Here is a 10,875-nt window from a genome sequence, read left to right as displayed (position 1 = left end):
TGAATGATAGTCCTATGTGCTTATATATTCAGTTAATACCGAATACATAAATATATCAGCCTACGAAGCTTGACTTAGTGCGGAATTACACTGTAGCCCTGTTTTATGTCCATTTTTATCTTACATTACTCATGACCCACCCTCGTTTTACACCTGTTTTTTTATATTGTACACACACACACACACACACACACACACACACACACACACACAAGAACGCACGCAAGCACGCCCGCCCGCACGCCCGCACACACACACACACACACACACACACACACACACACACACACACACACACACATGGCTGACATCAATATTTCTAACACTTATTATCAATACCACTATATATATTTTACCTCAACACTATCATTGCTCCCCTCTTTTTTCTTCGCTTTCCTTCATCTCTCCCGCGAGACCTTCCCTTCCCCCTCTCTCTCCACTCACCCACCTACTCTTCATTCTCTCTCTCTCTCTCTCTCTCTCTCTCTCTCTCTCTCTCTCTCTCTCTCTCTCTCTCCAGCAACCTCTGTCTTATTCTTTCCATCCCCCTTTCTTTTTCTCTGTATACCCCCCCCCTTTCTTTTCCCCCATCCACTCCCGCGTCCTCCATCTTTATCCATAGATTTCCCACCCAGCCCACTTATCACCATACATTTGGGACACACAAACACACACAACGAATACCACTGTTTCCATCAATACCACTAGTAATTATTAATGGCAAGAAGATAAACCCAGTGAAGGTTGGAAAGTCCTTGTTTTAAATGGAAAAACAGTCAAGTGAAAATAGTGAGATTATTCGTGGCATTTTGTATGGGGCAATGTTTAAGAAAAATAACAACTCTGCTCCTAAAAGATTTGTGAATGCCTTGGACAAATTGAAAAAAGATGACTCGCTGCATATCACTACAGCTGATAAAAGCAGCGCTGTAGTAGTCATGAACAAATGTGACTACAAGGAAAAAGTGAGTGAACTGTTGCGTGACACCAACACCTACAGTGAACTAAAAAGTGATCCAACTGAAAAACAAAGTAGAAAATTCCATAAAGAAATCAAGACTTTGCTAAGAGGAAGGGATGACTTGATCAAACAGTTCTCTGTGCAAAATCCATCTGCACCATATATGTATGGCTTGATTAAAACCCACAAACCAAACAACCCCATCAGGCCAATTGTAAGCTCTGTAGGCTCTACGACATACAAGCTCTCCAAGTGGCTTGTAACACTGTTGTCCCCTGTTGTAGGCACTATCTCTGATTCATTTGTACAAAACAATGAGGATTTGGTAAGAAAGTTAAAATCTCTAAATGTCATATACCACTACAAATTAGTCAGCTTTGATGTTTAATCATTATTCACAAATGTCCCTGTTGGTGATGTTTTAACTTTCCTGCCAAGCATTCTGGGTAGTAACACTGATGGTATTCCCTCTGAAAACATTATCAAGCTAATTAAATTGTGCATTGTGAACTCTTCTTTTACCTTTGAGGGTAAATTTTACACACAAAAATTTGGTACGGCCATGGGTAATCCCCTCTCCCCAGTTCTGGCAAATATTTACATGGAATACTTTGAGAAACATTTACTGACCTCCATAAAGGAGTAAAACATAGTTTGGCTCCGATACGTTGATGATATCCTGTGCTACTGGCCTAACAGTCTTCCCATTGATGAATTTATCCTGCAGTTAAATTCGTTAGTTCCATCGATTAAGTTTACTCATGAGATGGAAATGGATAATGAAATGCCATTTTTGGATGTAAAAGTTATCAGGGACCAAAATGTTCTGAAGATTAAGGTATACAGAAAACCTACAAATATTATGTCATATGTTCATTACTATTCAAACCATCATATTAATGTAAAAAGATCTGTGTTCATATCCATGTACCTAAGAGCATATAGAATTTCAGACCCAGAATTTTTAGGTGATGAACTAAAAATGATTCAGAGTATTGGAAAGAAGCTAAAATATCCACAAAGCATACTAACTCAGTGCCACAATACAGCCAAGAAACGATTCTTTGAAGGGAAAACTAATAAGCCAGATCGCTAGAACATTCAAAGAACCCTTGTCCTCCCCTTCCATGAAAATTTTCTTGATGTTGTTCACATACTGAGGAAACTCAATGTACAAGTAGTATTCAAATATGAGAACACCATCAAAAAAAAAACTCATCAAGAACAGCCCTTTCAGTAATTCAGGCGTTGTTTACAAAATCCCGTGTAAAAGCTGTAACAAATTTTACATAAGACAATCTGGAAAAGATTTGGAAACTCGAATCTCACAACATTAATACAGTGTAAGGACAGCCCAACAGAGTAGTGGTTTATTTCAGCACAAAGCATCCAGTGATTACCATATTGACTGGACAGGCTCCAAGATTCTAGCAAGATCAAAAAGCTTAGATGAAAGAAATGTAATAGAATCTTGTCTAATTTCTGGCACATATGAAAAGAATGTAAACATGAGCTATGGTCATTTTAAGTGTGATAAATTGTTAACTGAATTAATTTTAAAGCAGTATCCCCCAGACTAACACGTGATTGTTCCGTCATCTCCTGGTGGTGTGGTCACACCTGTGTGGGACACACCATGCATTAATCCTCTAGGTCTTAAGTTAAGCAGCAGTATTTATCCCCTCCTCCCTCCTCCCCTCCCCCTTCCCTCTCCCTCCCACTCCACTTTCCTCCCCTCCAACTCCCTCCTCCTTTGTCACGTGCATTTTTAGATTCAGGTCATCCTTTGCTGTGTTCCACTCCCTGCTGCAGGTGACCATAAGTTAAGCCGCAGGTAAAAAAAAATCAGGTCATCCATTGTTCTGTGTGCCACTACCTGCTGCGGGTGTGCAGAAAAGACCTCTACCCTTTACGTTTCTGTCTCACTCTGTCTGAAGATGTAATATACGAAAGTACTCACTGTCGCTCCTTTCATTTCTCCTGTGGTTAGTTTGCATACATATCTTCACGGTGAAGTGAAGTCTCTGCATTATATATATATATATATATATATATATATATATATTATATATATATATATATATATATATATATATATTGGTGATTGGTCTTGCACAAGATATATGGGTTCAGGCTCTGGGATGACATAAGCCCTTACTGAAGGCAGAAGGGAGGTTTCAAGGATGTTAATATATTCCTGAGAATTTAAATGTCCCTCAATAACTGACAATTCTCCTACTCCCCCCCAACACATCCAGCCATGAAAGGAGACACTAACTCGGCCACTTCTTGCTCCTTCATTAACGTGTTTCGCTTCAAAACTAGTGTTTTTTTCTTCGCCAGAATTGGAGGCCTACTGTAGCCACTGAGGAGAAGGTAGTCTCATCTGTGAAGATGACAGACTTCCAGAAATCCAGGCCGACGTTCACATACGTTTTACTAAACCTAAGGCGGCTTTGCCGTTGTGCCCCTGTTAAAGTTTCCTTAACTACAGGGATGAAACAGTTCAATCCAGCCTCCCTCAGTAGTCGCCTTGTGGTTACAGGGGAACAACGTAGGCAAACATCTCTAGTTAACTTTATGGCATTGTCCAGTGGGCATCTGCCTGCTGCCTGTCGTAGTCTCTCGTCCTCTTCTGCCATCGTGACACGTGGACCTCCAGGTCTCGGCCTTGTTAAGACGTTACCTTCTGCCTCGAATCGGTTCACCCACAGCTGCACTGTCGCTGTGGAGATACGCATAAGCCTGCTGATTTCCCGTATCCCCTTCCCCGCATTGTGGTAACCAACTATTAGGGTTCTCCTCGTGATGACCTCAGGGCGATTAGCGCGTGTCCTTGGACCTCGCACCCCTCCTTGTGGACGTGCATCCATACCTACAACAACAACAAGAAACAAAAGTGTAGCAATAACTGTTACCAGCACATATTTATTATACAGCCACATTTAAACAATACAAAATGCTACAATACAGACAGTTATGTGTATGTTAACCGTTGCAACAAGAAAAATAAGCCTGCCAACAGTGAATACAGTGATTAAAGTAACAGATGAGTCCGCATAAGTGAACAGGTAATAATAGCGGGCAACACGGATTACACAGTGCCATGTTAAGAGTGCCTTATTAGTTCAATAATAGCGGGCAACACGGATTACACAGTGACATGTTAAGAGTGCCTTATTAGTTCAATAATAGCGGGCAACACGGGTTACACAGTGACATGTTAAGAGTGCCTTATTAGTTCAATAATAGCGGGCAACACGGGTTACACAGTGACATGTTAAGAGTGCCTTATTAATTCAACAATAGCGGGCAACACGAATTACACAGTGCGATGTTAAGAGTGCCTTATTAGTTCAATAATAGCGTGCAACACGGATTACACAGTGCCATGTTAAGAGTGCCTTATTAGTTCAATAATAGCGGGCAACACGGATTACACAGTGCCATGTTAAGAGTGACTTATTAGTTCAATAATAGCGGGCAACACGAGTAACACAGTGACATGTTAAGAGTGACTTATAAGTTCAATAATAGCGGGCAACACGGATTACACAGTGCCATGTTGAGTGCCTTATTAGTTCAGTAATAGCGTGCAACACGGATTACACAGTGCCATGTTAAGAGTGACTTATTAGTTCAATAATAGCGGGCAACACGAGTAACACAGTGACATGTTAAGAGTGACTTATTAGTTCAATAATAGCGGCAACACGGGTTACACAGTGACATGTTAAGATTGCCTATCGATTTGACAGCCTGAACAGAAATGGGATATCCCCACAAAGTGGAGATCGAAAGTAATCCTCAAACCTATTATCTTAAGGAAAGTTGCACATGATTAAGCTTGGTAGAAACATAACGTTCAGTTTATGTAAAAAAAATTTGTACAATTAAATGTATTCAGTTAAGTTCTCCAGTTTACCCAACACTATAATTCTGTATGAATTTTATAAAATATTATTTTTTCTCATACAGAAACAGGAAAGAGTGAGACGATGTATCAACAATGAAGTCCAGCCACCGGCTGACTACTGAGTCAGTGATAGTAGTTATTGCAGCCTCAGGCACCTTACAAATCGGTTACATCGAACCTTACTGACGTCATAATAAATGATCATTCTAAAGCAAAAATATACTTACGTTTATTTATAATTATTCGACTTCATAAATTAATCAGTATAATTTGCAAGTGATTTGTAATGTGCAAGCATATTTCGTGATGAACTATCGCGTTCCCAGTCGGCAGCGTTCACAAACTGCTTTTGGCTTAAAATAATCCAGCTCCATATACCAGCCATTAAATATGTTGGAAAAACCAGAAATCTATGACTGCGTTATAATGAAATCTGATATACTCGCAACTGTCACTACACTTTAACCTGTTTACAGCAATTGCAATGTTTGGAAACAATAGTGCTGCTTTTCGTATATACCAACAAGACATCTCATTCAGAAGTAGCTGCTGTATTATCGTTGAGAGCATCATTAATTAGCAAAATAAGGCTCAAGTAGCCATATACCAAAGGTAATCCACGATTACTCTTACTGTCATTATAAGATATTGGCTTTTGTCACAAAATGTAAAAAAGTTGCGTGTCATGATTTTACATCTACTACCTCCATGTGAATATTTATTAGTTCAGTGTCATCACTGTATTTCCCTGTGTCACATTAGTGGTTTCCAATGTTGTTCTGCATGTTAAGTGACCTGCATCTTACATGTTATTAATCGGGGTAGGTATCAGTTTATAATCATCCTACCATAGCGAGAGCCTCATAAGGCTGGCGAGTAGGCATACACCAAACCCACCACATTATACTAAAGCTTGTGGCTTAAACCTAATCTGGCAACAGTGATACAAAACTTACCGATGTACTGAGAAACAAATATCAAAAAGGCACTCCAGCAAACAAGTAGACAGGCAAGCAGAACAGTAGTAGACCAGGAGGCAAGAGGGTAGGAGACGGATACACACACCATGCACCTGAAATACATGTTGTGCAAAGTTAGTTCCTGGCAAAGGTCACACGACGAATATATGCATGGGGGTAATTGTTTCTACAGGACTCTGCACTTCCGCCAAACATTGTAACGTGGATGGGTAAATGGCCAGGGCAGACCCAAGCTAATGAGTATCCAACTTACTTCAATTTACAGACCCGTATTACTGCAGTGTGCACTCAAAGACACCAGAAGACCAAGTGATAGCTATGGTGGTACCAATCTTAAGTGGCGGTTTGGGTGGGGCACGAACCTCTGTACAGTGGTGCCACGTGTTCCATACCCGCTATGTGAACGGCTCTGATATATGTAATAGGCATCACAATAAGATAAACACATAAGAATATAATGGTAACGTGTGTATTATAATATATGAAAGAACAGCAAACTGATTATGCGTAAAATATTTATACGGCAATACAGAAACGTGGCATAATTATTTTACAGTGTTGCTTAAAAAAAAGTAGTCACTTTTATTGGCTGTTACCGTCTTTCTGGGGTTGGTAATAATGTCATAATTATGATTATAAGATAATGTGCAGGAATATAAGCAAATATATGCCAGTTTCTTAGTAAAAAAAATATATACACTAAACCCTCGTGAGCGGCAACACTCACACACACCCAGTCCGACCTGGTCATCTGTGAGGGATAGAGGATTAATAGGCCTGTTTGGGAACACCTGTTAAAAAAAACGCGCCAAGACTTTAACCTCCTGGGTGGTGTGGAAATAAAGTCAAATTTACAATATGTACATTATAACGTAAAAGAAAATAACCAAAATGTATCCTAAAATACCACAGACGAGAGAGAGAGGGGGGGGAGGCAGACCAGGGGCAGTGTTGAGTGCAGCTGAGTGAGAGATGGAGGAAGGGAGGGAAGGAAGGAGGGAGAGAGTGATTGAATGAAAACAAATCATGGCGCCACAACAACGAGGTCATCTGGCGCCATATGTAAAACAATAATATTTTTAAACATAATTAGATATGATAAAAACAAAATAAAGAAATGAAAGTACAAGTTTATAAGTCACTCATAAAAGAAACAAAATTGACGCACATCTCCCCCAGGAGAGAGAGAGAGAGAGAGAGAGAGAGAGAGAGAGAGAAGGCAGGCCAGGGGCAGTGTTGAGTGCATTGTCAAGCTGAGGGAAAGATGAAGGGAGGGAAGGAAGGAGGGCGAGAATGATTGAATGAAAAAGCGCCGTAACACCGAGGTCATCTGGCGCCATATGTAAAACAATAGTATAAAAACAAATTAAAGAAATGAAAGCACAAGTTTATAAGACATAAAAGAAACAAAATTCCCTAGGGTGATGCACATCCCCCCAGGAGAGAGAGAGAGAGAGAGAGAGAGAGAGAGGCATCGCGAGTATGGAAAACGTGGCAACACTGTACAGAGGTTCGTGCCCCACCCAAACCGCCACTTTAGAATGGTACGACCATAGGCAGGAGGGCTAGCAAATGGTGGGACGAGCAGACGGGTGGGCTGGGAAGCAACTGGGGTGAATCTGATATAGGACAATAAAGGGGACACTTTGCTAATTATTTCCTAAATGGCTCATGTGTGTTGCATATTATTCAACTTCATACTCAGCCTTTGCAGACTGTATAGAACCAGAGTAGAACCAATGAAATGAGTATCCAACTTACCTAGACATCCCCTAGAACTGTAATGGAGTGATGCCTCCTGCTGCTCTGCAAAGAACATTTGTGGTCGAACTTTACCAGTTTCATTGGTTTTTAGAGACTTTTTCGTTTCGGTTCACTCCCTCCTTCCCTCGACAAACACAGCCGTGTTCATTTCCATGTTCACAGTGGCCATGTCATGTCTGTATACTTGTATGCATTTCGAGTAGAAATATGTTAACCATTTTATTTACAATGATTTAAGGTGCACTGAATATTATACAGATGCAGCGTAAAACATGGACTGGGATTATGATATAAGTGGTTAGTGACGAATATTCGAGAGAGAGAGAGAGAGAGAGAGAGAGAGTCGTGTGTGTGTGTGTGTGTGTGTGTGTGTGTGTGTGTGTGTGTGTGTGTGTGTGTGTGTGTGTGTGTGTCTGTGTCTGTGTGTCTGTGTGTGTGTAAGGAGTAGACTGTAGCACCAGTCGAACAGGGCAGTACTCCCGAGGTGGATGGCAAGCTGATGATAGGGAGAGCTGGAGCTCCCGTTTCACCAGCCCTCAGGACTTGATCCTGACCATCCCCTTTTGCTGAGCATTTTCAGTGCATTCATTTACACAGAGTAGGCCAGCATGCTCTCTTAATACCTCTACCTTCAATTGTCTACACCACACTACATGCGCATAACATATCACAATTCTATTCACTTCCTTTAGTAATGGCCTCTGCAATGTTACTATCAAATGAGGTGGTACGTCGGACTGCCACCACCGGCAGGGTAGGGCTGGCAGCACAGGGTCCTCCCGGTCGCCATCAAGCGACTGTGCCGGCAGCGACTGTTGTTATTTCCGGTAATGCTCGTCAGCGAAGAAGTGCAAGTGCGGCCTTATTCTTCACCATCATCCGCGGCTTTACCACAAATTTAAACTCAGTTCATTTTTTCCTTCAGTCTATATCCCTTTTGGCCCTTTTCCTCACAGAACCACAAATCTCACCCTCTACTGATATATCCCCATTTTGTTTTCCCGGTTACCATCTCCTTACAAACTTCCGTATCAAGGGCGGCACTTGTTACATCAGATCCCAATATGCAGTTGACACTATTTTAAACTTCACTTCATCCAGTTTTGATTACTCATTGTATAAACTAAATTGTCAAAATATTACCATATATATTTGTGTAGTTTATCGCTCCCCCAATGCTTCTTCGGAACCCAGTGTATTTGATTCCAAATCCACTTGGTTGAGTAACCTTGACCTTTGCGCCGAAACTACCATTTTGGGTCATTATAACATACATAATGTTGAGTGGTTATTGCATTCAGCCAGGACTGACGAAACTGGTCTAGAGTACAAGCTGTTTGCAGAATCGTTTAATCTCACCCAGTTGGTAAAGCAACCAACCAGAATACCTGATAATCCTGACCATAATGCCCATCTCTTGGATTTATTCTTGACAAATAATCCAGATCAATACAGGATAGAGGTACTGTCACCACTTGGATCCTCCGACCACAATCTCATCAAAGCCTCATTAGTTAACTCGCCCACACCTCCCCATTCTGAACCTGTCATAGTGATCCAATGGCACTTTGATAGGGCAAACTGGGATGGATTCAGAAATTATCTTGCTGACATTCCATGGCAGTCTTTCTTTTCTAGTGATCCCAATTCTACCCAATCCCACATTTGCGACTTAATACTAGCTGGTATGGATTAATTCATACCAAGTCAACAGTTCACTAAAAAATCGAACTCTCCAAAATGGTTTGATGGCAACTGTGCCAGAGCAACAGCCAAAAGTCATTAGCATATAACTCTTACTTAAAATCAAAAACATCTGAATCACTCTCTCAATTTCAAATTGCTAGAAATCATGCAAAGGCTGTAATAAATCTTGCTAAATCAAACTTTCTTCATGAGCAGGCATCAACACTACTTAACAACTCTAATGACAATAGAATATTCTGGTCAACTCTTAATTCTTTCAATAATAACTTTAACAAGTCATCATCCATTCCCCCACTAAAATCTCCAGATGGCAACATTAAAAATGACCCGTGTGGGAAAGCGGATATTTTTGCCAGTACATTTGCCAGAAACTCTATCATAGACGATACCAGCCAGAACGTATCAATACTAGAACTTGACTCTCCCGAAATTGCCCCACTTAAAATACAGAAAAAGATACGTAAAATCCATCCTGGACAATTTACCTACCAACAAAGCTCCAAGTAATTTCGCCAATTGTTTTGAAAAAGTGTTCCCCTGAACTTGCGTATGTTCTAGCTAAATTAGGGACTATGCATACGTACTTCTTTATTCCCAAATTCATGGAAAGAAGCCAATATCCTTCCAATTCTGAAGAAAGGAAGTTCCTCTGACCCCTCTGATTACAGACCAATAGCTGTCACATCTTCTTTTGGTAAGGTATTTGAAACTTTAATTAATAAGCACATTGTTAAACATCTTGAATCCAACAGCTTAATTAGTGATGGACAATATGGTTTTCGCCATGAAGTATCCACCATTGACATGCTCAATATCCTAACTCATACCATCCATCAATCAATTGATCTATGTGGAGAAACTCATGCAGTAGCTCTTGATATTTCTAAAGCTTTCAACAGAGTATGGCACCGTTCCCTGCTGGCCAAAATCCCATGCTATGGACTAACGTGTTTTGTTCCTTTGATTTCTTCATATCTTAGTGACAGGAAAATAAGAGTAAAAGTAGATGATGTATATTCCAATTTTCACTCAATTAACGCTAGCGAGCCGCAGGGGTCAGTTCTGGCGCCAACCCTACTCCTAGTTCATATTAATGATCTCTTATCTGTCACCCACAATCCCATCCACTCATATGCAGATGACTCAACATTACATAGTTCATTCACACTAAGACACCCATTTACAAAGTCAAATATCTCTACATTTCAACTCAGTTACAGCATCTCCATAAATAAAGACCTATCTACGATCAGTGAATGGGGACAAAACAACCATGTCTCATTTAATGCTAGTAAAACTAAATATATACAATTTACTAATGGACAGATATAGCCAGATTCGTACATTACCTTCGGTGCTACTAATATTCCCATCTCCAAAAGTATTGAAATTCCTGGCATCTCATTTAACAATGCCCTCAGCTCTACCTCTTATGTTAGATCACTTGCTAAAACTGCCTATAAAAAAATTGGGTTATTGTACAGAGTCCGTAACTTCTTCGCTGATGAGCAGTTAGCTATAATTTATAAAAGTCATGTGCGCTCTCA

The sequence above is a fragment of the Coenobita brevimanus genome, chromosome 50 (genome assembly GCF_032717465.1).
Source record: "Coenobita brevimanus isolate Jiangsu-jjx chromosome 50, ASM3271746v2, whole genome shotgun sequence".
Taxonomy (NCBI): domain Eukaryota; kingdom Metazoa; phylum Arthropoda; class Malacostraca; order Decapoda; family Coenobitidae; genus Coenobita; species Coenobita brevimanus.
This window is presented reverse-complemented; position numbering follows the sequence as displayed.